Source organism: Pelodiscus sinensis, chromosome 31, assembly GCF_049634645.1.
Source record: "Pelodiscus sinensis isolate JC-2024 chromosome 31, ASM4963464v1, whole genome shotgun sequence".
NCBI lineage: Eukaryota > Metazoa > Chordata > Testudines > Trionychidae > Pelodiscus > Pelodiscus sinensis.
This window is the reverse complement of record NC_134741.1, coordinates 4,841,993-4,866,529: the sequence shown is the minus strand read 5'-3', so window position 1 is coordinate 4,866,529 and position 24,537 is coordinate 4,841,993. Positions and strand designations below refer to the sequence as shown.

The window sequence follows — 24,537 nt, the reverse complement described above, 5'->3', positions numbered from 1 at the left end:
AAAATGAAACAGGCTGAGCATTTTGCAGAGAACAGGCCAGAGCCCTTCTCCTGCCCCTGGAGAGATGGAAATGGGGCCGTTCCTTGTGGGGAAAGAAGTGGGTGTGTCGGGAGTGGGGTTCGAGTTCAAACCTCTCCACAGACCAGAACCCCACATTAGGGGCAAGAAAGAGCCTTGAGTCAGGCAGTGGAGAACACTTGGCTCCTGAAACTTTCCCCTCATAGTGTGGCTAGCTCAGTTGGTAGCGCATGAAGCTCTTAATCTCAAGGTCATGGGTTCAAGCCCCATGCTGCGCAGTGCCCTTCCTTAACTCACATTCTCAGCCTGTGAGCAATTGACTCTTAGTTTTCACCAGGGTTTTAGAAAGAAAAAGTCTAGTCCTGGGGTCCAGCTTTAGGGTACGTCTAGACTACCGCGTTTTGTCGACGGAAGCTTTGTCGACAGATACTGTCGACAAAACTTCCGTCGACAAAGAGCGTCCAGACACATTGAGTTCTGTCGACAAAGCAAGCTGCTTTGTCAACAGAACTCCGTAGTCTGGACGCAATGTTACAGGCAATAACACCTTCTGTCGACAGAGTTCTGTCAACAGAAGGTGTTATGCCTTGTAAAATGAGGTATACCAGCGTCGACAAAACTGCTGAGTTCTGTTGATGTTATGTCGACAGAACTCAGCGGTAGTGTAGACGCTGGTATAGTTTTGTCGACAAAAGTCCACTTTTGTCGACAAAACTAGGTAGTATAGACACACCCTTAGTAGAACCAAAGAGAGAACCAACTGCAATTTCCATCTTCTGAGGGGAAGGGAAGAGGATTTTCTTCTCCTCAGTTCTAGCCACATCAGCCCAGGGGGGAGAAAAAATAACCCTCCGCCCGCTGATCGTCCCCCGTCAGCTTCTGTAGCTTCACCTCCTTCCACAGCAGCTCCAGCTTTGAGCTACAAATCTCAAGGGGCTGGTGAGGAAATTAGGCGCTTTCCTGAGAACAAGAAGTGGAGTGTTCACAAGGAGCATCCCCCTCCCCTGCAGAGCAGGGTGTTAGAAAGAGCCAGGAACAGAACAGTCAGACAAGTTTCATCCCTTGAAATGTGTTTCTGTGGTGTAGTGGTTATCACATTTGCCTAACACGCAAAATGTCCCTGGTTCACAGAAACACAGGGTCTTCTCTTATTGCGGTGCCCAGGTAACTGCTGCTGCTGCTGACCAGCCTGTTGATGAGCCTAACGCTCATGTGACGGGGGGGAGGGGTAACGTCACCTGATAATGCCCCTGGGTGCCAACCTGGGGAAGCCAGATAAATTAGGCCAGGCAGCTGCTTGTGCCTTGGCCTCCCCTGCCCTGGGAGGCTGGTGCATTGGGCCGGCTCTGCCTGCTGCCTCCCTTGTGTGACTTGCCCAGTGTAATAGGCCAAATGTTGGAAAAGCCTCTTCCAAAAAAAAAAAAGCAGAAGAAAAAGCTGCACAAATTGGGTTTTGAAATTTGCGTATCTTTTCCCAGAAGAGCCGTGTAGGGCAGACATAGCCTGAGTGTTGCTCAGCACTGGTAGGAGACAGGGAGGGATAAAACGATCTAATGGCACCTGAAACCTTTCAGAACAACTCCCAGCCCCAACCGCAAGAACCAGCCCTTCCCTCCATCCTCACTGGGGTCTGCTGGGAAGTGTCTGGACTCAAGCCCACCCCAGTTTCACCCTAAGGATTGCCTGTTCTGTAAAAGCTGCGCCCTGGAACTGAGAAAGCAGCTAAAGTGACACTCGTGGGACTTGAACCCACAAACGTTGAATGTCTAGCTGGGCTCACATGAATCACTGCAGCTTAAAAGAGTGCTAGAAAAGTAGCCATGTTAGTCTAGGGTAGCTGAAACTAACTACAGAAAAAAACCAGTTTCTTGCCATTTCAACCAGAAAGGACATTATCTCAATGACTTAATTACCTGCATCCTGCTTCAAAAGCCTTTTAAAACTGCACTTTCAAGGGAATCCTCTGAACTGTTATTCATGCTAAAATTTGACACTTTATGGCGGGGTCCTAACAAAGACTCTAGTTATCTTACCCATTACAAAGATAGCTTCCCCAATTATCACCTCTAATATCATTAGCTCACAGACATTTACCTTCCCCCCCGCATCCCTGTTCTGTTCTGAAATTTGACTTGTCCTTTTCATATGTGTTCGGGTTTTTTAATTGTATCCATTGATATATATGGTTGTGACAATTTTCTTCCACTATTTGATCTGAGGAAGTGGGTCTGGCCCACGAAAGCTCATCATCTAATAAACCATCTTGTAAGTCTTTAAAGTGCTACATAGTCCTGTATTTTGTTGCAGCTTAAAAGTCCAACATGCTTTCCATTGCACCACAGAGCCTGATATCTCCACTCTCTGCTTTGCAGCATGGCAATTGCTGGTGGCAAAGAAAGGGGAGCCAGGTCTGTCTCTTTTGGGAGAACAGGTAGAAAGAGGGAGGGGGCCACTGAGCCCCTGACAGTGAAAGTAAGGGATAAGAGCTGAGCTGCAGTTGGAGAATGTGGGCATCGATCCCACTGCCTCTCGCATGCTAAGCAAGCGCTCTACCACTTGAGCTAATTCCCCTGCTGCATTTACAGAGGCCTTCTTGGAGGCTCTTCCCTTCTCCACAGCGACGTCTGTCATCTAGGTCAGTTAGTCGTGGGAAAGGAGAAGGCTCCAAAAAGGCCTCAAGGGCAACTCTCAAGGAGATTCCCTGCAGCAAAGCCATGGGGGGTCTCTGAGATGGCTCCTGCCCTGCAGCCTGTCCCACCTGGCCATTGTCATGGACTCTCTGTGAGGTCATCACCTCCCAACCTCCTTTAGCCAATAAGCTGAGGGGCTGCAAAAGGCCCTTGTGATGTCACTGCCACACCCACCCCTGCCCTCCAGGGCTAATGTCCTGCCCCAGGCAGCCCCTTTGCATGGCTGAGCTGCTCCCAGGGGTGAAAGTGACACATTTCTTACAGGGAGTCCTGGGAGATGAAGCAGCTGGCGAGAAGCCAGGAGAGTAGAGGCCGAGCTGAGAATCAGAGGTGCCCACTGCACTTTCACACTACAGGTCCCATGGTGTAAGGGGCAGCACTCAGGACTTGAAATCTTGCCATCTGAGTTCAAATCCCAGAGTGGGATCTACTAAGAGCATGAGACTCTTAATCTCAAAGTCATGGGTTCAAGCCTGCTGGGTGGTGCCTTTTCTTAACCCACAGACTCTGGGGCTGGTCATGCAATAGAAGCACAGGGGCTATGTCTACACTGGCCCCTTTTCCTAAAGGGGCATGATAATTTCACAGGCCGTAATAGGGAAATCTGGAAAAAAAGCCCAGTGTAGACGCTCTTTTCGGGCTTTTCTAAAAGCCAGAAAAAAGTAGCGGACATTTTTATTTAAATGCCGCAGGGGATATTTAAATCCCCCACGGATTTCCCTATTACGATCTGAAAAATTAGCATGCCCCTTCCGGAAAAGGGGCCAATGTAGATGAGTCCATTATGTTTAAACAATCTACTCATCCATGGATTTAAGTAATTACATCCTGGAAGAGCTGGAGCAGAGCGATCTGCACATGCACAGAACGATCTGTGTGTGCGCAGAGCGCAGAACCATGCGAAACCGCGTGGCTGGCGAGCAGAGCTCCCCGCTGCTTGGCAAGCCCTGCTCATTAGCATGTCTTTTGCTGAGAAAACTCACAGTGTAGACACAACCGGAGACTCTGGTGCTGATCATGCAATAGAAGCACATTACGTTTAAACAGCTGCCGTGTGAATGTACCTGAAAGTCACAAGGATCAATGATCTGTGTGAAAGGCAGGTGGCCAGTAATTAGAGCCCCATGTATGTTGTGGGCACAAAGGAAGGTAGGAATGTGCACCGGGTAGTCTGATAATGGTGTTTAGTGAAAAGTAATAGGTGTAATGGCATTGCGCAAGAGGGTTTTTCTTGTGCAAGAAGGGGCAGTGTAGACGCTCCTTCTTGTGCAAGAGTCTCTTCTGAAAAAAGTGGTGGCAGCTTATTAGCTATGCAAATGAGGCTCAGCAATATTCCACACTTAGCCTCATTTGCATTTTACAAATGCAAGAAGAAGCTGCGAGAGTAGACATAGCCCAGGTGTCCCTTCTGATGGGACAGGCACGTTCTTCTCAGGAGTCTTAGAGTTTGGGTACCTTGTTGCCCTAGGAAGGGGTGTGAGCAAAACACAGGCCTTGCTGTGAGCAGGATTTGAACCTGCACAGGGAAACCCTATTGCATTTCTAATCCAACACCTTAACCACTCAGCCATCACAGCTCTGAGTGCTAGTAGCTCAGGGAAAATGGTAAATAATTCCAGTGCCCAGGCCTGTCGTCACCTGACAGAATTCCAGGTCTTGTCTTCTCCTTCTTGGTCTTCTTCCTTCCTTTCCCTTTCCCTCCTTCTTCCTCTTCTCGTTTCCCCTTTTCCTTCTTCTCCTTGGTCTCCTTCTTGGACCCCTGTTTATATAGTGATAATTTAGTCCTGCTTAACCAATTATTTTAGTTTAATGTTACTAACCAAAGCTAACATACTATTATGATTTACCTAACCAATCATACTTCACCGCCTTTGTTGATTTTCCCCCAGCAAAATTAATGATACAGCCGACAGAAACAGTTACAAACCAGACAGCAATCACACAGACAAACAATAGGAAAGCGAGGACAATAATCATAGAATGCCAATTGCACAAACACAACTATTGCTAAGCAGTGTTTTGCCAGACAAAGTGCTGTTAACTAAGTTCTCTCTACCCACCCTTAGATCTGTTTCTTACTTGGTGACAGTAGGAGTCAATAGGATCAGACCCCCTGGTCACAGCCTAGTGTGACCCTATTGAAATGCCATTTAGATGGGATGTGAGCCCAGTCTCTACAGTTAATTGCTGCTGTTCTGCAGTCTGCTTTAGTTTAGATCTGCCAAATAGCTAGAGACCTTCCAATGGACACACATTGTCACAGAACCTTTCCCAGCATAAGGGTGTGTCTAGACTACCTAGTTTTGTCGACAAAAGTGGACTTTTGTCGACAAAACTGTACCAGCGTCTACACTACCGCTGAGTTCTGTCGACATAACGTCGACAGAACTCAGCAGTTTTGTCGACGCTGGTATACCTCATTTTACGAGGCATAACACCTTCTGTCAACAGAACTCTGTCAACAGAAGGTGTTATTGCCTGTAACGTTGCGTCCAGACTACGGAGTTCTGTCAACAAAGCGGCTTGCTTTGTCGACAGAACTCCATGTGTCTGGACGCAAATTGTTGACAGAAGTTTTGTCGACAGTATCTGTCGACAAAACGCGGTAGTCTAGACGTACCCTAAGGCACCCACAAGCACAGTTAACACAACTGCAAAGGGACTCAAACCCTCAGTCTTCTGACCCAAACTAAGATACCTTAGCTTTTAGGCTACACAGTACTGATTAGGAAGGGACATTTTGAAGTGCATAAGAAGGGAGCAGTCCCCCCCCCCCCGCTTTGTTCTGCCAAAGCCGATTGGGTGGGGTGGAGCTGGTTATGGGGAGGCAGAGCCCTGTGCCTGTCTCAGAGCATCCCAGGGAGGCTCCTTGCAGCCCAGAAGAAGAAGGGGGCTCTGGGTGGAAGGAAACAAGCAAAGCTGGTCCCAGTGGCCATGAGCCAGAACTCCAGTTCAGCCTAATTGAATCACTACTGGCTCATGTAGGTCCCATGGGCTGTGTCTCGACGGGCCAGTTTTTCCGGAAAATCAGCTGCTTTTCCAGAAAAACTTGCCAGCTGTCTACACTGGCCACTTGAATTTCTGCAAAAGCGCTGACTTCCTACTGTAAGAAATCAGTGCTTTTTGCAGAAATACTGTGCTGCTCCCATTCGGGCAAAAGTCTTTTTCCAAAAGACTTTTGCGCAAACGGGCCAGTGTAGACAGCAGAGATTTCTTTTTTGCAACAAAGCCCCGATCGAGAAAATGGTGATCGGGGCTTTTTTGCGGAAAAGCGCATCTAGATTGGCCACGGACGCTTTTCCACAAAAAGTGATTTTGTGGAAAAGTGTCCTGCCAATCTAGATGCTCTTTTCTGAAAATGCTTTTAACAGAAAACTTTTCCGTTAAAAGCATTTCCGGAAAAACATGCCAGTCTAGATGTAGCCATGGTGTAAGAGGCAGCACTCAGAACTCTGAATCATATGATCTGAGTTCAAATCTCAGTGGGACTTGCTGGGGTTGGGCTGGTTGCTGCAAAACCCTCCAACTTTATGAGCTTTGGGCTCCTTATCTGCAGGCTCCCCAGACAAAGTTCTGTGCCTCCTGCTGGGTGTCTGATGCCCCCTGGAGCTCAGTCTGATGCTATGGTCTGCCTGGCTGAGATGGGCTGGGCCCTAAAACTTAACCTGCCTGGAGCTTGCTGCTAACCCTTGTGGTCTCTTTTGTGGTCCCCAGGAGCTGCCAGGCTCTGACTCTTGCCCGCCTGGCGCTAGCAGGTGCCCCCCCCCCAAACAATCTTTTAAATTGGTCTTTCTGGTCCCTCTCAGGGTGTTTTTCTCCTCAGCAGCAGCGCACAAGAGAGAAGCTGTTGCCAGTGGCCCTGCAAGACAAGATGAGCTTTGCCTGCCCCCCTCAGCCTGACTCGCTACTTGGCCCCATTCCTGCCTCTCTTCCCAGTGGCTGAAAGGGGCTGCGGCTGCTGCCGACAGGGAAGAAGCTGGGAGGCAAGGTGCTGGCAGCAAGAGATTCCGGCTGCTTCTTTGCCCTGGGTCTCAGTGCGCCATGCCGGCCACCAACCACCTTGACCAAACCTCAAAGCATCTGGACTAGTGAGCCCACATCACAGTGAGTTGCTAGTGGCCCTGTCAGAGACAAGGCGCCTTTCTGAAAGGGCCATTTGTGAGCTCAGCTTCTGAAGGCCAGCTAGCTCAGTTGGTTAGAGCATGGTGCTAATAACGCCAAGGTCATGGGTTCAAGCCCCATGTTGGCCATGTGATTGTTTGCTGTGGTGACTACTCCCCTCCTTCCCCCCCCCCCAGACACACACTTTAGCTGCCTGCTATGGACAGGGAAGCAGAAACAGGCAAAAGGCTGAGAGCTTTGCAGGACTGAGGCCAGAGAACTGGTAGGAGGAGGATCCAGTCTGCACAGACCCAGTGGCTTAAAGGGTCTGGCCAGCTTTCCCCTAATGGCAGGGAAAACTCTTCTCTTCCCTCCATTGTCCCCAGTGGGGTGACCTGCTCCCTGATCCCAAATTCCTGCTGCTGCAGTGGCTGGCCCACGGCTCCTCCAGCCCAAGCCGCAGAGGGAGGCTCCATATGTCCAGGAGACTGGGACCATGTGCCCAGCCCACAGAGCTGCTGCCAACCACCTGGTCACCTGCTTCAGTGGCCCAGCAGCCCCTCCCCCAAAACCTGCTCCTGCTCAAGGCCCCCCTGAACCCACCCAGGCTCCTGCTCCTCTGACTTCTGCACTAGCCAGCCCACATCTCAGTGAGTCGCCCGTGGCCCCATCAGAGACGAGCTCGTGGCAGCGGCAGGGACGTCCCTGCAGCTGCCTGTGGGGTCTTTCCCAAAGGGCCCCTCGTGGGCTGCTGGCTCAGCTGTTTAGAGCTTGATGCTGATAACGCCCAGGTCGTGGGTGCAAGCCCCATGCTGGCCACAGGGGTGTCTGGTTTGGTGACTTGCCTTTGTGCAGCTGCCTGCTATGGACAGGGAAGGAGAAAGAAGCCCTGGGAGGTGAAGCAGCGGGAGGGAAGCAAGGAGCAGAGTGTCAGCTGCCAGCCGAGAGTCACAGGTGCCCTCTGCCTCCTGGGACCGCCCCTCCCTGAGCCGCCAGCCCCCTGTCTCTCACCGTGCGCCCCTTGGGGAGTCCACTCGCTCTGGGCTCCGGGGGCCTCCCGCTCCCACAGGGAATGACACAGCCCTGTGCCCTAGCCCAGAGCCACTCCCAGCCTGTGTGAAACAGGAGGGTTCATTGAGCGTCTGACACAGCACAGGGACCCAGGCAGGCAGCAGGGGCTGCGGGTGAGGAGTGAGGACACCAGAGGGGGCAGGGAAACAAGTAGCACCAAGACTCTTGCCACCAGGGTCTGGCCACCCGACTCCCTGCCCAGGCTGCTGGGCCCCCGACCACTTCAGCTGCCAGGTCAGCCCGGGAGCTAAGGCAGGAATGGGGGGAAGGAGCCAGTCAAACTGCAGGTGGCAGGAAACACCAGTCTCGCCTTCCTGGGCCGGGCACGACGGCGTCATGTTTGTGACACGGCTGCCAGACATCCCGGACAGTTAATAACCAGCTAGAGGGGTTTATGGGCAGCTCAGTGTGGGGAGCCCAAGGTGAAATATTTAAAGGTCCCTGGTTCAATCCCAGGCTTTGCCATGTCTCTCGGTGCAGCAGGGCCTCTCTGGTCCCCTTGCTGTGCTAGTGCCCTGTGACATCCCCCCATCCATCTTAGCCACAGCCCACCACTGGAAACTCCCGTCCATCTGATTAACCCCCTTCGCTTCCAACCCTCCCTCAGAGTCCTTGCTTTCTTGGCTAAAGTCCCCTCCCTTGTGCGTGTGGCTGGCAGGGGTTACTAGATGGATCCATTTGCATGTAGCTTCACTGAAACCCCCCTTGTTGGCCTGTGCCTAGGTCAGTCCGTGTCACTGACTCAGGCGTTTCTCCCCCCAGCACGCTGCAGAGAAAGCCCTTGTGTGTGAAAGGGCCTCAGGGAGCCCAGAAACCAAGTTAAAAATAAACCAAAACGAAACATTTTTGCGCCCAGTGGAACTCCTTGCCAGAGGATGTTGTGAAGGTGAAATCTACAAGAAGGTCCAAAACAGAACTGGATAATATAATGCAGGAAAGGTCAATCAATGGCATTTAACCAGGATGGACAGGGCAGGTGTCCCTAGCTGGTGTATTCTAGAAGTTGGGAATGGGCAACAGGAGGGATCACTTAATTACTGTCTGTCCTGAGGATTCCCTCAGGACAATGAAATTGGCTGCTGTCGTGAGACAGGATCCTGGGCTAGTTGGACAACTCACATGTCCCAGTCTGTCTGCTTTGATGTTCTATTTGGTTTCTGTTCTTGTCGCCTCTGGGCAAGGGAGAATGGACCTGCCATCCCATCCTGAAGTGGACAGAAAATGGCCTGTGAAAGGCTAGTGTAGGTGAGCAAAAAGGCAAGTTTCATGTGTCCCTGATGGTCTATTGGTTAGGATCCAGCACTCTCACTGCTGTGGCCTGGGTTCGATTCCCAGTCAGGGAAACCAGCCTGCAGTTTCATGTGATAGCTGCCTAGTCTCTTTTCTCCCCTATGTGACAGCAGCTGTGACCCAAGAGGTTACATTAGGCTCCTTCCCACCTCCCTGGCACTGCTAAGACAACACTTGCCATTTTCAGAAGGGGCGGAGCTGGGTCACTCAAATTTCCCCTCCCCTCTCCCATGTGGGCAGCCCTGCAGGAAGCTCTGTGGCACACACAGCACTAGCCCAGCGCAGTGTCAGGTCAGCACAAGATCCATTGGTTCAGTTTGGTTGGTGAAGGAGACAACACAGAACTGGCTCCAGCCCCCACTCAGTAACCTGGGGAAATGACCCACCAGGCCTGGGCCCCTCGGAGAGGCAACGATTCCCCACTGGCCAGGGCAGAGCCTCCCTCTGACACAGTCCTGGAGCCTTCTCCCCCTGCTCCTGCCTCTGCCTTCACTCAGCTCTCACTGCTCGGTGCTGCCAGGGAGGGGCCTCACCGCTAGTCAGTGTTCCTGTTCCAGGAGCAGGTGAGTTTTGTCTCGTGCACCAATATTGAAGTCGTGTGTCTCTGTTCAGGTGTGAGCCCCTGCGGCACCTTCCAGTTACTAACAAATATCTTAGCTACACATTATGGGAGAAAGACACTAACCCAAGGGATAATTAACACGGGGCTGCGACTAGTCTCTGCCTCCCACAGGGCCACTAGGGAACAGATGGGAGACAAGGCATAAGGCAGATCCAAGGGGCTGGCTAAATCCAGTGTGAGAAGCACATGGAAAAAGACCCAGCAGCAGGTGAGATAAAAGAATGAAAACATCAGGATGAAGACCAGAGCAGTTCGGCTATGTCTACACTTGCCACAAGTATTTGCGCAAGAACACTGAGTTTGTAACGTACAATATCAGTGGTTCTTGCGCAAACACTCTGACGCACCCACTCACGGATAAGCCCTCTTGTCAAGTATTCTTGCGCAAGGGGCCAGTGTAGACAGCAACATTAATTTCTTGCGCAACAAAGCCCAATGGCTAAAATGGCCATCGGACCATCAGAGCTTTCTTAAACAAGAGAGCATCTACATTGGCACGAATGATTTTGCGCAAAAGCACATGCCAGTGTAGGTACATTCCTGAATAAATGCTTTAACGCAAAAATTTTTGCGTTAAAAGTATCTGCACAAAGTCATACCAGTGTAGATGTAGCCTACAAGTAAATGCAGGAATTAAACAAAAACCAAGACAAAACAATAAAGTGAAATCCCCCTTCCTCTCTACTGCAAAGTTAATTTTAAACTTTTTGACAGTAGCTAACCACTCAGCCTGTGCTCTCTGCCTCCAGCTTCCCAACAGGAAAGAAAGAAAAATCATCAACAGCAGACAGCAATTACATTAAAGCAATACTGTCTGCTTGCTTCATGCTCAGAAGAGAACACTATCACTCATCGTCATGGATAGTGAGACCAACCACTTTCAGCTGCATTTCTCTAGTTACCAACTATAGAAATGATCCCTGAAAGTACAGTCTTATTAGCACCTGCTTCCCTACACACCCACACTTGTGTGCATTCACTTTCTCCTCATGAGGAATGTTTTCACACAACACTTAGAAAACTAAAGAACAGAAATAATCTCAGCAAAGTGCATGTCCCATTCAAACACACTCCACCAGGTTTAGAAATCTGCATATTAGAATATGCTCCATGTCCCTGATTACAGAAACACGCCTCCTGATTAGCATGTGGAGCACCTGGCAGCCAATCAAAATCTCCTGGGCTACGTCTACACTGGCACCCTTTTCCGGAAAAGGGATGCAGATGAGCCAAGTCAGAATTGCAAATGCAGCGGGGATTTAAATTTTCCCCGCTGCATTTGCATGAACATGGCTGCTGCTTTTTTCCGGCTCGGGGCTTTGCCGGAAAAAAGCGCCAGTCTAGACGGGATCTTTCGGAAAATAAAGCCTTTTCCAGAAGATCCCTTATTCCTCTTAAAATCTGGAAAATTTAAATTCCCGCTGCATTTGCAATTCTGACTTGGCTCATCTGCATCCCTTTTCCGGAAAAGGGTGCCAGAGTAGACACAGCCCTGCTGTTTCTTCCTGAAACTGCAGTTCCTGGGGCTCCTCTAAGTCAGTAGTAATAAACTGCCAGTCCGCAGACCAGCAAGGGGCCAAGAACCCCTGCCTGCTGGGCAGAGGTGGAAAGTAATAAAGTAGAAATACTTGATTACACTACTCAAGACTTTTTTTGGGTATTTGTACTTTACTCAAGTAATTTATTTTTGTCACACTTTGATTTTTATTCAAATTATTTTATTTTTTTAGACAATATTGTACTTTTTACTCCACTCCCATTTCCAGAGGCGCTGGGTTACTCACGACTTGCATCGTTCTGATTTGCTAAAGCCCAGCTGCATGTGCAAGAACCAAGTCATCCAAGAAACAGCCAATCCAAAAGCACAATGCCCCTGCCAAGGAAGAAGCCTTTTAATAGCTGCTCCAACACCTTGTCATTCAAACCCAGTATCCCTGCAGGCCCTGCCAGCCTGAGACCTGAGCAAGCAGGGCGGCTGCCCAGGGCTCTGTGCTGAGGGGGGGGGATATGAGCAGTCTCATGTGACCTTACCTGGGGCCAGGCAGCTAAACAGGAGGGAACCCAGCAGCCGGGGTCAGGGGGGACAGAGGCACTTACTTGTGCAGGGTGAATCCTCTGCTCTGGGGGGAGCAGCAGCAGGGTGGGTGGGTGCCGGGGGCAGGGGCTCCCCATTCACCCTGGGACAGAGGCCCCTGTGGAAGCCCTGTGGGGGAGGGGGCAGGCTGTGCTGGAAGAGGCTGGGGGTGGGCGGCTGAGGGGGGTGGGGATTGAAGAAGCATCTGCGTGGGCACTGGGGCAGCCAGCCCGTCAGTGCGCAGCAGAGCACACGGGCCCGACGCCCCCCAGCCGAGCCCCCCAGCTGCTCTCCCAGAGCTGTGGCCGACCAGCCTGCACTGCTGCCAGCCCGGGCACAGCTCTGCAGCGACCTGCCCAGCCGCCTCCCTGCCAGGGGCTGCAGACGTGTCTGCTGGGGTAGAGAGGAGGGATGTGTCTGCCCAGCCAATGTGAGGGGTGAGCCTTTGGGACAGGGAATTTCTGTCCCATCTCCTTGCTTCTTGTCAGGCCCCAGTGGCCTAATGTACAAGCAGGAGGCTGTAGGTTCAAGTTGCAGATTTGGGACTTTTTGAGGGTTGATTGGGAAGCCTCGGCTTGATTTTTCCCCATGGGAACTGAGAGATGGTTTCCTGAGAAGTGTCACATCCCATAGGACAGCAGCTGTCTAGTCCCACCAGCTCCAGGAGTGACTCAGCCAGAGCGAGGGGGCTGGAGCAGAGCAGGGTCTGTCTGGTGACAAGGCAGAGCCTGAGGGGGGGCAGCTCTGGCAGAGGCTCAGTAGGAGTAAGGGGGGGAGCTACTTTGGCCTGGCCCTTCTACAAAGCCCTTGAGCATGGGGCTGGCATTGGGGGAAAGTTCCCTCAGCGATGGGATGGGGAGAAGGTTGGGCTAGGAAGGCTCCTTGCTCTTGCTCTTGCTCCCAGATGACATGGCTGCCAAGCCTGGGTGCAGGCCCTAGGTGCAAGCAGACTGGCAGTTGCTGCACCAACACAGGGGCAGGAGGCCCCACTGATATGGGGGGAGGCAGCCCCACCAGCAGGCACAAGGCTGGGCCAACATAGGGGGGGAGGTGTTCGACTGCGTTTCCCTGCTGACATGGAGCTGGGTTGCCAGGTGTCTGGTTTTGAACCAGACAGTCTAGTATTTGAGCTTCCTGATCAGGAAACAAACTGAGAAAATAGAAATAGAAATGACCGGTATTTTCTAAATAACAATAATGTCGATTGTGATGTCATGTCAAGTGTGTCCGGTATTTTTGTAGAAACCATCTGGCAGCCCTACACGGAGCCCAGGTGACAGGACACCTCCTAGTACTCACTGCTGCTAGCAACATCCTCACACCACTCCTCCCAGCTCCCCCCACCATGGGGCAGGCAGGAGGGGATTGTTCCCCCCAACTGACAGAGGGAGGGACAAAGGCTGAGAAAGGCCAAGGGCCTTGTCTGACCTCACACAGCCAGTCTGGGGCAGTGGTGGGCACAGGACCCAGATGCTGAAACTCCCCCTCAGTCTGGAGTTTCCCACCCTGACTGATCAGAATAACGTGACCTTCAGTGAGATACAGCCCCACAGCCCAGCCTAGGGATGGCTCAGCCAGTGGGTTAGAAGCACCGGGACACAGAGAGACTCAGGAGCTGCTCAGAGACAAGCACTGGGTAGAAGCAGAACAATTGCCCGAGCAGACGATTGGTTCTGGCTCATTTGCTGGGACTTAAGGAGAACAAGGAAGTCCTGAGTCTCCTCCCTGTGACTTCCTCCCAGCTCAGCCAATCAGAACTGGGACTAGAACTGGAAGGCTGTGTCCACACTGATGGGCTGTGTCTACACCAGCCGGTTATTGTGCAAGAAGGGCCGTTCTTCTGCAGAGCATCCACACTGCCCACTCGCTCTTGTGCAAGAAGTTTTACAGTAAAGCGTGGTAAGAGAGGGCTTCTTGCACAAGAGCTACGCTCTTTTCTAACAGGTGTAAGTCCTCTTGCGCAAGAGGGCAGTGTGGATGCAGAACAAGGGTTTCTTGCCCTATAGCTAAAATGGCCATCAGAGCTTTCTTGCACAGGAGAGCATCCACACTGCCATGGATCCTCTTGCACATGGCAAGACGCCACCAGACATAGCCAAAGGGACCTTCAGAGATGAAGTCCAGTCCTCTGCCCTCATAGCAGGACAGATCACCATCCAGATGGATGTCTCTGCAAAGCAGGGAGCTACCAGGAGTGGGGTTTGAACCCACACAGACAAACATCTATTGGTTTTTAAATCCAACACCGTAACCACTCAGCCAGCCTAATGATAGAAGAAAGGCTAGACGTGTGCAAGTTCTCTCTCCCAAATAGCCCAGAGACTCACTCTCAGAGCATCTTCCCATCCCATCCATGTGCCAGGGATTCCCACCGAAAGGGTGAGAGAGCCGCCCCCTCCCTCGCAGTGAGGAGGGAAGCAGGGAAAAGGGAAACCAAACAAGACAAAACCCAACGTTCCCAGGGATTCTGAGGGACAAAGGCCTGGTGGGGAAAATACCCCCCCACCTACACCTAGGCTATGTCTACACTCCCAGCTTCTTGCACTAGAAATATGCAAATGAGCCTAAGTTTAGAATATAATGGAGCCTCATTTGCATACCTAATGAGCTGCCATTTTTGTAGAAGAGGTTCTTGCACCAGAGAGAGCTGTCTACACTGCCCCGTCTTGTGAAAGAAAACCCCTCTTTTGCAATGCCACTATTCCTGAAAATAATCGTCGTAGCGGCATTGCACGAGAGGGTTTTTCTTGCGCAAGAAGTGGCAGTGTAGACAGCTCCTTCTGGAGCAAGAGCCTCTTCTGCAAAAAAGGTCGCTCATTAGGTATGCAAATGAGGTTCCGCGATATTCGACGCTTAGCCTCATTTGCATTTTTCTCACGCAAGAATCTAAGAGTGTAGACAGAGCCCTAGTGTTTTCCCTGCCTTGCATTTGGCCACCCCCATGGATCAGGCCAGTGTTTCCAAATCGTTTTTTTTATACCATGGACAGCCAAACCCATTCACAAACTTTTGCCAGACTGGTAACATTACATTTACATATCTGCATAGCCATTATGCAAATAACAAATCTGCAAAAGGAAATAATCTGTTGCCAGTCCCTACAGATCAGTGTTTGCAGATATCTACACTTAAAAAAATTCACAGAAGAAATTCCCCTCAGGCTGCTGGAGGGGGCAGCTCCTCCCCCGGGGGGACTGGAGCCTGCAGAGGGAGGGGCGCAGGGAGAGGCACCCACAGAGGCAGGGGGCATTTGGGACACCCTGGTTATAAACTTCAGAAATTTTGTCAGGGGCAGAGGAGTTGGTGCCCCCAAGTGCCACCACCAGTCACCTCTGCCCCCCCTCCTGCCCGATGGGGGTGGGGGAGCTGCCATTGTATCTCCCCCCTTCCTTCTGTACAAGCCCTGCCCTGTGTCTCCCCCTCCCCCAGCCAGGCTGCTCTTGCTCCCCCACTCTCCTCCCAACCTCCCCTGCCCCCTTTCCTTTCCTGTGACCCCCCCCCCGAGTTTCCCTCCGTTGCACCCCTGCTCCCAGCCACCCCATGCCTGGCATGATCCCCCCAACCTCCCTTCAGCACCTCCTGCCTCCCCTTCCTGCCCCACCTCACACGTCCCTGTTCCCCTTCACCTCTCTTATCTGCCCCCACCCCTCTTGATCCCCCTCCCCACCCTCTCTGGGATGGCTCCCCCCGCCCCGCACGAGCTGGTAGCAGCTTCCCTGGCCCCAGGCTGGGATCACAGCCCTCTCTGCTGAGAGCAGCCCTGGGCCAGATCCTCCCACTGCAGCCCGGGGGGGGGGTCTGCTCTCTGGGAAGAGGAGGGGGGGTTTCTCCTACCTGCCCCCCAAATGCTGCCCACCCTGGGGCGGGGGCCGGGCCAGGCAGGGGCTGTCCAGGCTGGGGGCGCTGCCATGGGAAAGGTTCCCAGGGAGCAGCTTTCTACATCCCACCGGCCCTGCGGGAGATTCCCCCTCCTGGCTGCAGCCCGGGCTCCGGGGGCCCAGCAGTGCTGCACCCAATGCTGGGGCTCAGGGATCTGCCCAGAGCCATTTCCAGGGGCCCTGCAAGCAGAGGGCAGGAAAGGAGCCAGGCTGAGGCTTTGCAGAGAGCAGGCCGGGGACCTGGCAGAAGGAGGCTCCAGTGAGCACAGAGCCTGCGCAGGTCCAGCCTGCTGGGAGGGGAGCAGGAGCATCCAGCACCATTCAGGCCAGCGGCAGCCGACACAGGGGGAGCTCTGAGACTCCAGGGCAAAGGCCTCCAGCCCCCCAGCCCCAGGGATTAGGTGGCCCCCAGCCCCTGGGATTAGGTGGCCCTGGAACCAGGCCCCCTGGAGTAGCATTGTGGCCGGGGGGCTCTGACCCACAGGGGGGCCGGCCCCAGAGCCCAGGGCCTGGGAGTCTGGTCAGCAAGTGAGACTCGCCCGTCAGTCCAAGCTGCTTTCTCCCCGGCTGCCGTTCCTGCCTGTCCCGTGCCAGCGCCGCACGCAGGCCAGTGGGGCAGGACGGGGGGTGTCAGTGGGGCCCTGCTCTCAGTCCACCCCTCACAGGCCCTGTGGGCTGCTCGAGGGCTGAGCCCGTCGCCCAGGCCTGGCGCGGGGATGGAACATGGGGCACGTTTCCCCCTGTGAGCGTGTGCGGGGGCAGGAGGGAGCCACACAGGCCGGCTGAAGGTTTTGTGCTGGGGCTGGAGGCTTGAGCCCGAGCTGTTGGCCTCAGCGGGACTTGCTCCTCCCCCCTCTCCTGCCTTGCTGCCTCCTTTGGCCAGCAGCGCTCAGGGGCAGCCAAGAGAGCCAGGACCAAGGCACAAGCTCCACAAGCTCCTCAGAGGGGACAGGCCTGAGGCCTCTGACTTCTGCCAAGGGGCTTTCTGTGGTGCCCAGCAGGGGAGGGAGGCCAGGCCCAGGCAGGAGAAGGGGCAGCAAGACACTGTGTTTCTGCCTGGTGTCACTCAAGGGTCCTTCTGCAGGTGAAGCGCCCATTAGAGCCCCCTGTGTTGCTGGGTTCTCCTGCCCCAACGCTCACCCAAGGGCCACCTGGGCAAAGCAGCCTGCCCCAGGCCCCTTCCAAAGCTGAGCTGGCAGAGCAGAGGCCTGTGGCTGGGGATCAGCGAAGGCCCTTAGGTTGCTTTTTTTAAAAAAAAATAATAATAATGGAGATTGCCTACCTCCTAGAACTGGAAGGGACCTTGAAAGGTCATCAAGTCCAGTCCCCTGACTTCTCAGCAGGACCAAGTACCAGCCCTGATGAATTTTTGATGCAAATGGCCTCTGCAAGGATTGAACTCACAACCCTGGGTTTAGCAGGCCAATGCACAAACCACTGAGCTCTCCCTCACCAAACATCTCTGTAGTCAGCATAGGGCTTGAACCCATGACCTTAGCATTATTAGCACCAGGCTCTAACCAACTGAGCTAGCTGGGCTGCTGATGTGACTCCTGCTGAAAGGAGAGATTCTTCTTTCTTCCCCTGGCTGCAGGCCCGGCCTTAGGACCAGGCGGCTGCCATGGGTCTGTCCCTTTGGGGCCTGGGGCTACAATTGCCAAAAAGGTTTTGGGTTCCAGCTACCAATCTAACGTCTTAGGCTGCGCAGACCTCAAGACACGGCAGGAGCTAGAGGGGAACGGTGAACGGCTGCACTTTGGAATGGGAACATGTTCTCTGGAACCATAAAGTAGAACAGTTTGAGGGTTGTTTTTAAGGAGGGCACCATGGCTTAGTTGGCTAAAGCAGCTGCCTTGTAAGCAGAAGATCCTGGGTTCAACTCCAAGTGGTTCCTTGTGGTGAGGCCAATGTGTCTTTTCTTTCCACCATATCCCAACACATATCTGGAGTTGGTTTTACTTTTTGCTGGTGTCCTAACAGTGAAAGTAGGATGGCAGCAAAGAGCTGGTGCAGGTGCCCTCTGGGTTTGATTTAGAGAGTCTTATCTAGACTTGCTAAATCAAACTCTGGGAGATGGATTGCAGCAGAAATCTCCACCTGAGTGAAGACATGGCCTAATGGTGCAATTAGTTAGATGCTGACCACAGCCAGTCTGAGCCATTCTAGTGCTCCGGGCATGTGGCACTGCCCCCGGCTCATGGTGCATGTGCGGCTCCACCCTGGGTGCACAGTGCATATACAGCCCCTCCCCCTCCATGCATGGAGCTTGTGGTGGCAGGATGCTCTTGTGCTGCACAGCCTGGCCCTGCCACCACCGCTGGCGTGCAACCCAGGGTCCCCTGGGGCAGGCCATGCAGAGCCCCACAGCTGCATGGGGAAGGGCACTGCTGACAGGTGCTGTGGAGGTTAATGCAGCTCCAGGGAACTGCTGCAGTCTGCCAGGAGCCAGTGCCTGATGGCAGCTGCCCCACTAGCTCAACTCTTAATCCAGTCCTGATGCCAACAGTAACAGCCCCACTGCTGGTAACTCAGAGGCCCTTGCTGCCCAAGGAAGAGGTGTGGGCAAAACACAGACCTCGCTGTGAGCAGGATTTGAACCTGCGCAGGGAAACCCTATTGGATTTCTAATCCAACACCTTAACCACTCAGCCATCACAGCTCTGGGCAAAGCGGAACCAGGGAAACTGGTAAATAATCCCAGTGCACAGCCCTAATGTCACCTGCCACAGAGTTCACACAGCAAACCATTGCAACAGCTGTGCAGAGGAGTCCCGGCCGTTCTGCTTCAAGATCTTCCCTCCTCCTTCTTGGTCTTCCTTTCCCTTTCCCTTCCTCTTCTCTTCTCCCCTTTTCCTTCTTCTTGCTGGTCTCCTTCTTGGACCCCAGTTTATAAAGAGAAATTCAAGTACCGCTTAGTTCTACCTTAACCAATTATTTTAGTATAATTTCACTATCCAGTCGGCTAAGATCGAGCGCTTCCAGCCTCTTGGAGAGCCATGTCACAGGCACAAGCCCCCAGAGATCCCTCTGGCCCTTCCAGGGATACATCGCAGGACCAAGCAAGTGGCAGCAAGTGCTGGGCACTCTCATGGTAGGGGCCAGAGATAAAGCTGTGGTCCAAGGAGAAGTCTTTGCAAGCCCTGCAGTCCATGCGGAGGAATGCAGATATTTATGGCTGAATGGTTGACGGCCTTGCAAAGAAAGGCCACCTCCCCCCACCCCAGACCAAGTCAGAGCCAAGGTCAAGAAATTGCGGCAGGGGTATGTGAGGACCTGTGAGCGCAGTTCCCGCACTGGGGAAGCATCGCAGCACTGTGCATACTATGAGGAACTGGACCAAGTCCTGGGGGTTAGGGAACCCTATCTCCAGGGACAGTTGTGGAGTCGGGGATGGAGACACCTGGGCAGCAGCGGCCGCAGCTTCAGGATGACAACCCTGCTGACCAGCAGCTCCAGGATGAGGAGAAGGAGGATTCCAGGAACGTCGTGACCCTCACCCTGGAACCGGTCCCCCAGATACAGGAGGCTTCCCAAATGTCTTCGGGCACCCGGGAGGGAACATCAGGTGAGTGTTGTGAGGTTGCAACACACACAGGGCAGGCGGGAGCACAGGGGGTGATGTGCTATCGTGACGTGTCATGCTGATCGTAGGTGGGGGGACACCACACATGTGTGACCCCATAGAGGGCCGTGCTCCCGCCACCATGTGTGCAAGGCACCACCTGCTCCTGCAGAATGTGCTGCCAACGGCTAATTTCCTAACACTGGATGCAAACAAGCAAGTGTAATGGGGGTGTAGCTCAGTGGTAGAGTAACTGTAGGCAAAGTGGTTCCTCGTTCAACTCCAAGTGCCTGCTGAAAGGTTGGTCAACTTCATTGAAACCTTTGCATCTCCAATTGCATCACATTCTGTATTTCTGCTGTGCAGAGATTCCTAAATTACTGCAAACCCCTAGGCTGTGTCTACACTGGGCCATTTATTCCAGAAAAGCAGCTACTTTTCTGGAATAACTTGCCAGCTGTCTACACTGGCCCCTTGAATTTCTGGAAAAGCACTGATGATCTACTGTAAAATTGGCAGTGTTTTTCCAGAAAAACTATGCTGCTCCCGTTCAGGCAAAAGGCCTTTTCCGGAAAAACTGTTCCGGAAAAGGACCAGTGTAGACAGCCCAGTAGTCTTTTCCGCAAAAAAGCCCCAATCGCGAAAATGACGTTCGGGGTTCTTTGCGGAAAAGCGCGTCTACATTGGCCACGGACGCTTTTCCGGAAAAAGTGCTTTTCTGGAAAAGCATCCTGCCAATGTAGACGCGCTTTTTCCGGAAATACTTATAACGGAAAACTGTTCCATTTTAAGCATTTCTGGAAAAGGGTGCCAGTGTAGACGTAGCCCTAATGTGTTTCTGTGTCAATGCACATAAACCAGGCAAACCCATCTCAACTGAAACAAGTTAAAATCTGCTGTGTCTGGTTTCTATTCCCATCAATTCAGCAAGGGTGTGATCTGAAAGTCCTTGGTCTACCTGGGCTGTGCTGTGCTGGGTGAACAAGAATCACACCCAGTGGGGGAGGAATGGCCACAATCAATCTTCTGGAGTTTGATTTAGCAAGTCCAACTAAGACTCACGAAATCAAATTCAGAGGGTACCCCATGAGCTTCTAGGACTTCTGCTCTTTGCTCCCTTTGGGTTCCTGAAGTAGGGACACAGCCAGGCTCAACTGAAGGAAGCCAACTCTCACTACTTAGGGTATGTTTACACTTGCACCCTCTTTCCAAGAAGGGATGCAAATGTAAAGATTGAAAACTGTAAATGAAGCCACCAGGGACACATACAATGGGCCTGCAAAAAAAATGAAACAGCTGAGCACTTTGCAGAGAACAGGCCATCGCCCTGCTGGGAGAGGCTCCATCATGCACAGACTCTGTGCAGGGCCAGACTGCTGGGAGGAGGCTCTGGCCATGGACTTTCCTCCCCTCTCTGTTACCTCCTGCACCTGGGGCTGAAAGGGACGTGGGCTGCAGGCTGGTCCTGCCCAGCTGCCTTCCCCAGTGGGAGCAGAAAATGCTCATGGAAGGGCTCACACATTGTCCCCAATGCACTCGCCTGAGGGCCTGAATTCTTGCTGCCCCTGGGTGCACCCAAATGCCCTTCTGGGGGGGCGGGCTCCCCAGCTCACACCCCTCCTGTCACACAAAGCTTGCAAATGGGGTTGATTTTCCTGCATCTCCTCTTGCTGCTGCGCTAAAAGAAATCTTGAAACCAGCCCCGTCTCCTGTCACCGGAGAGATGGACCTGTGCTGGGATATGAGAGAGTATCCCAGTGATGCTCCTCGCAGCCCAGGAGAAGAAGGGGGCTCTGGGTGGAAGGAACCCAAGTAAAACAGGTCCCAGAGGGCATGAACTGGGCACCAGCTTGGCCCAGTTGAGTGAGGGGAGGTTGGTCCCATGGTGTCAAGGGCAGCGCTCAGGACTCTGCTGCTGCTGGCAGGGAAGAAGCTGGGAGGGGAGGTGCTGGCAGCAAGAGATTCCGGCTTCTCTTTGTCCTGGGTCTGCCGGCCACCAGCCACCTTGACCATCCCTCAAACCAGCTGGCCTTGCCAGCCCATGTCACAGTGAGTCGCTAGTGGCCCTGTCAGAGAAGAGCCATTGGCAGCTTCAGAGACGTCCCTGCAGCTGCCTGCAGCGCCTCTCTTGAATGGGCCACTGGTGAGGTGTGCTTTTGTAGGCCGGCTCGCTCAGCTGGTTAGAGCATGGGGCTAATAACGCCAAGGTCGTGTGTTCAAGCCCCATGCTGTCCACAGGGGTGTTTGGTTCGGTGACTTCCCTTCCTTTAGCTGCCTGCTATGGACAGGGAAGCAGAAACAAGCAAAAGGCTGAGAGCTTTGCAGGAAGCAGGGCAGAGAGCTGGTAGGGGGAGGCTCCAGCCTATACAGCTCCAGTGGCTAAAAGGGCCTGGGCCTGGCTTCCTGTCCCCAAAAGCAGGGGAACTGATGCCCAAATTCCTGCTGCTGCAGTGGCTACCTCAAGGCACCAGCTGGGGGGCAGGCTCTGGAGCCCAAGCCACATGGGGAGACTCAATATGACCGGGAGGCCTGGAGTGTGTGAGCCCTGCACAGAGGCTGCTGCTGGGGGCCTGCTTCAGTGGCCCAGCAGCTCAAGTTCCCCTGAAGCAGCTTCTCCCCCTGGAGCCACCCCCCAGCGCTGCTGAGGCCCCTGACATGAGGCAGTGGGATCACCAGAGGAAGGTGCCAGCCTTAGCCCTTCCTCCCAGCCTCCTCCCCCTCCCAGGGTCTTTCCCAATCCCCTCCCCAGTTCTACATTCCCCACATAAAACCAGAGAGTTTGTTCTTTCAACAGGGAAAAGTCCTGTTTGTGTTACCAGCAAGGGGAGGGGGAGGGGGAGGGGGAGAGGGAGGGGGAAGGGGATGTGTTGGGGTATGTTGAGGTTGGGAGGGAGGCACAGAGGGCAAAAAATGAGGAGTAATGTTAGTTAGTTGGAACCAAGGGGCTGGGTTTGAACAACTGCAGAAGAAAGGACTCTGCCCCTGGAGCTGCCCTGCCCTCTCCAGAGCCCTTAGGCTGGCACTGGGGAGGCCTGAGCCCAGGCAGTGCCCAGCCAAGGGGGAGGGGTTAGGGTTAGCCCCATGCTAGGTCTCTGCTGCTGTAACATGTGGCAAGAAGATTGACGAGGGACATGTTTTGGGAAAGTTGCAGCTGGTTTCCCTGACTGGGAATTGAACCCAGGCCACAGCAGTGAGAGTGCTGGATCCTAACCACTAGACCATCAGGGACACATGAAACAAGTTTCTTTGCTCACCTACACTAGCCTTTCGCAGACCATTTTCTGTCCACTTCAGGATGAGGCGGGGGTCCATTCTCCCTTGCCCAGAGGGGACAAGAACAGCCAAATAGAACATCAAAGCAGCCAGACTGGGCCATGCCAGTTGTCCAACTATCCCAGGATCCTGTCTCACAACAGCAGCCAATTTCATTGTCCGGAGGGAATCCTCAGGACAGACAGTTATTAAGTGATCCCTCCATTCCCAGCTTCTGGAATACACCAGCTAGGGACACTTGCTCTGTCCATCCTGGTTAAATGCCATTGATTGACCTTTCCTGCATTCAATTATCCAGTTCTTTTTTGGACCTTCTTGTAGATTTCACCTTCACAACATCCTCTGGCAAGGAGTTCCACTGGGCGCAAAAATGCTTCTTTTTTAACTCGGTTACTTACCAGTTTCATTCTGTCACCCTGGTTCTTAAGTAGGCGAAAAAATAATTTCTTATTTGCTTTCTGCACCCCTGTCATCATTACATAAACCCCTGTCCCGTCGCCCCTTGCTTGTCCTTGTCCCAAGCTGAGAAGAAGAAGTTCCATGAGCTCCTGGGAGCTGCTTTCCAAAGAAGAGGCATTTCCAGCAGAGAAGATGCCAAGCCCAATCCCCCTACACAAAGCCCCAGGAAATACCAATGGAGACTGGGAAAGCTCCCCCTCGGGCAGCGCTACGGAATGGATCCGACTGGCCATCGGGGTGACTAACCCATCAACAGATGAGTCCCCGTGAGACTTCTCAGCCCAAGTGCAGAGACTGTGGAGTCTCCCACTCCCAGCCCAGTGGCAGAGGGGCAGCGCCCTGAGGAGGCAGGTCCTGAGGTGGAGGAGACCTTTGAAGGGAACAGAGACAAGGGAGATGTGAGGTAGAAGAAGGGGAACAAGTCGCCTCTTCTCAAGCAAGACGTGGTGGGAAACTGCCGGTTCCGGTGCAAGCCGAGCTCCAAGGGCTGGTTCCTGCCCCAGTGGCTCCTTGCAGGGCCTTGCTTGAGACACACCAAGAAGTGCCGTGTGTGGCCAGGAGAGCGGGTGTTTACAATCCAGACAATCAATGTTTGCTGCACTTCTCCCTCCCCTCAGTGATGCTAAAGCTCAAGGCCAACTCCCCAGGCCAAGCAGCTGGTGGAGATGTGCATGTCAGAGCCTCTCCCCGCTGAGCTGTAGCCTTCTGTGCCCAGGGAGCCAGACACCCCCAGGGCTGGAGGGAAATGGGGAATGGCTGCACTTTGGGAGTCAAAGGTGTTGTCTGGGACCATAGAGTAGAACAGTTTCACCAGGATCCCTGAGGAAGGCACCATGGCTTAGTTGGCTAAAGCACCTGTCTAGTAAACAGGAGATCCTGGGTTCAACTCCCAGTGGTGCCTTGTGGTGGACTTTGTTTACTTTTTCCTATGTCTTTCTGGCCTCTGACACTCCAGCACTGGGGCACTTGAGCCCTTCAGCCAGATTCAGACCAGACCGGTCGGAGTCTCTCGCACTCATCGAGGGGGATTCTGGACTTGCTGCCTTGGGAGCCAGGGTCACATTGCAGAGCTCCCCCAGGGCAGGGTTTGGGTCTCCGGGTTTGGGTTGGAGTCCTTGGGACAGGGGAGGGGGGTTTGGTCCCTTCCTGAGGGCAGAGAATTAACAAGAGAGAATTCCTTCCCCCGCAGCAATCTGAGTTGGCTAAAGAGTTAGTAACAGAATATTTGCCCAAGTTTAAACTGAGGAAAGAAAAGCCTCCGTGGTGTAGCCATCACTGTGTTTGTTTAACATACAGCAGCTCCTTAGTTCAAAGCCCTATAGAAACACAGGGCTGGACGGCCCCGCTGCTGGAGTGTCACAGCCCCTGTCAATCAGCCCTGTGTTTGTCCCATCTCTTTCAAGGAAGGACACGGCAGGGCCCACACACCCACCAGGAGTCTCAGGCATGTCTCTCGCACCCAGCTGACCATGGAGCAGGTCTCCATGGCCCATGTGTGG

General features: G+C 53.3%; 8 non-coding genes across 8 annotated transcripts; 4 read left to right on the top strand and 4 right to left on the bottom strand.

The window, feature by feature from the left end:
* Window positions 1–223: 223 nt before the first annotated feature.
* On the top strand, window positions 224–296 carry TRNAK-CUU (transfer RNA lysine (anticodon CUU)). The gene has a single exon. It is a non-coding gene; the product is annotated as a tRNA-Lys (tRNA).
* A 3,907-nt stretch (window positions 297–4,203) lies between these two features.
* Window positions 4,204–4,285, bottom strand: TRNAS-AGA (transfer RNA serine (anticodon AGA)). The gene has a single exon. It is a non-coding gene; the product is annotated as a tRNA-Ser (tRNA).
* A 2,599-nt stretch (window positions 4,286–6,884) lies between these two features.
* TRNAI-AAU (transfer RNA isoleucine (anticodon AAU)) lies at window positions 6,885–6,958 on the top strand. The gene has a single exon. It is a non-coding gene; the product is annotated as a tRNA-Ile (tRNA).
* Window positions 6,959–9,151: 2,193 nt separating this feature from the next.
* On the top strand, window positions 9,152–9,223 carry TRNAE-CUC (transfer RNA glutamic acid (anticodon CUC)). Its single transcript has one exon. It is a non-coding gene; the product is annotated as a tRNA-Glu (tRNA).
* Window positions 9,224–10,512: 1,289 nt separating this feature from the next.
* Window positions 10,513–10,728, bottom strand: LOC142821723 (small nucleolar RNA U3). Its single transcript, XR_012898412.1, has one exon. It is a non-coding gene; the product is annotated as a small nucleolar RNA U3 (small nucleolar RNA).
* Window positions 10,729–18,321: 7,593 nt separating this feature from the next.
* TRNAS-AGA (transfer RNA serine (anticodon AGA)) lies at window positions 18,322–18,403 on the bottom strand. Its single transcript has one exon. It is a non-coding gene; the product is annotated as a tRNA-Ser (tRNA).
* A 4,059-nt stretch (window positions 18,404–22,462) lies between these two features.
* Window positions 22,463–22,534, bottom strand: TRNAE-CUC (transfer RNA glutamic acid (anticodon CUC)). The gene has a single exon. It is a non-coding gene; the product is annotated as a tRNA-Glu (tRNA).
* Window positions 22,535–23,865: 1,331 nt separating this feature from the next.
* TRNAT-AGU (transfer RNA threonine (anticodon AGU)) lies at window positions 23,866–23,939 on the top strand. Its single transcript has one exon. It is a non-coding gene; the product is annotated as a tRNA-Thr (tRNA).
* Window positions 23,940–24,537: the final 598 nt, after the last annotated feature.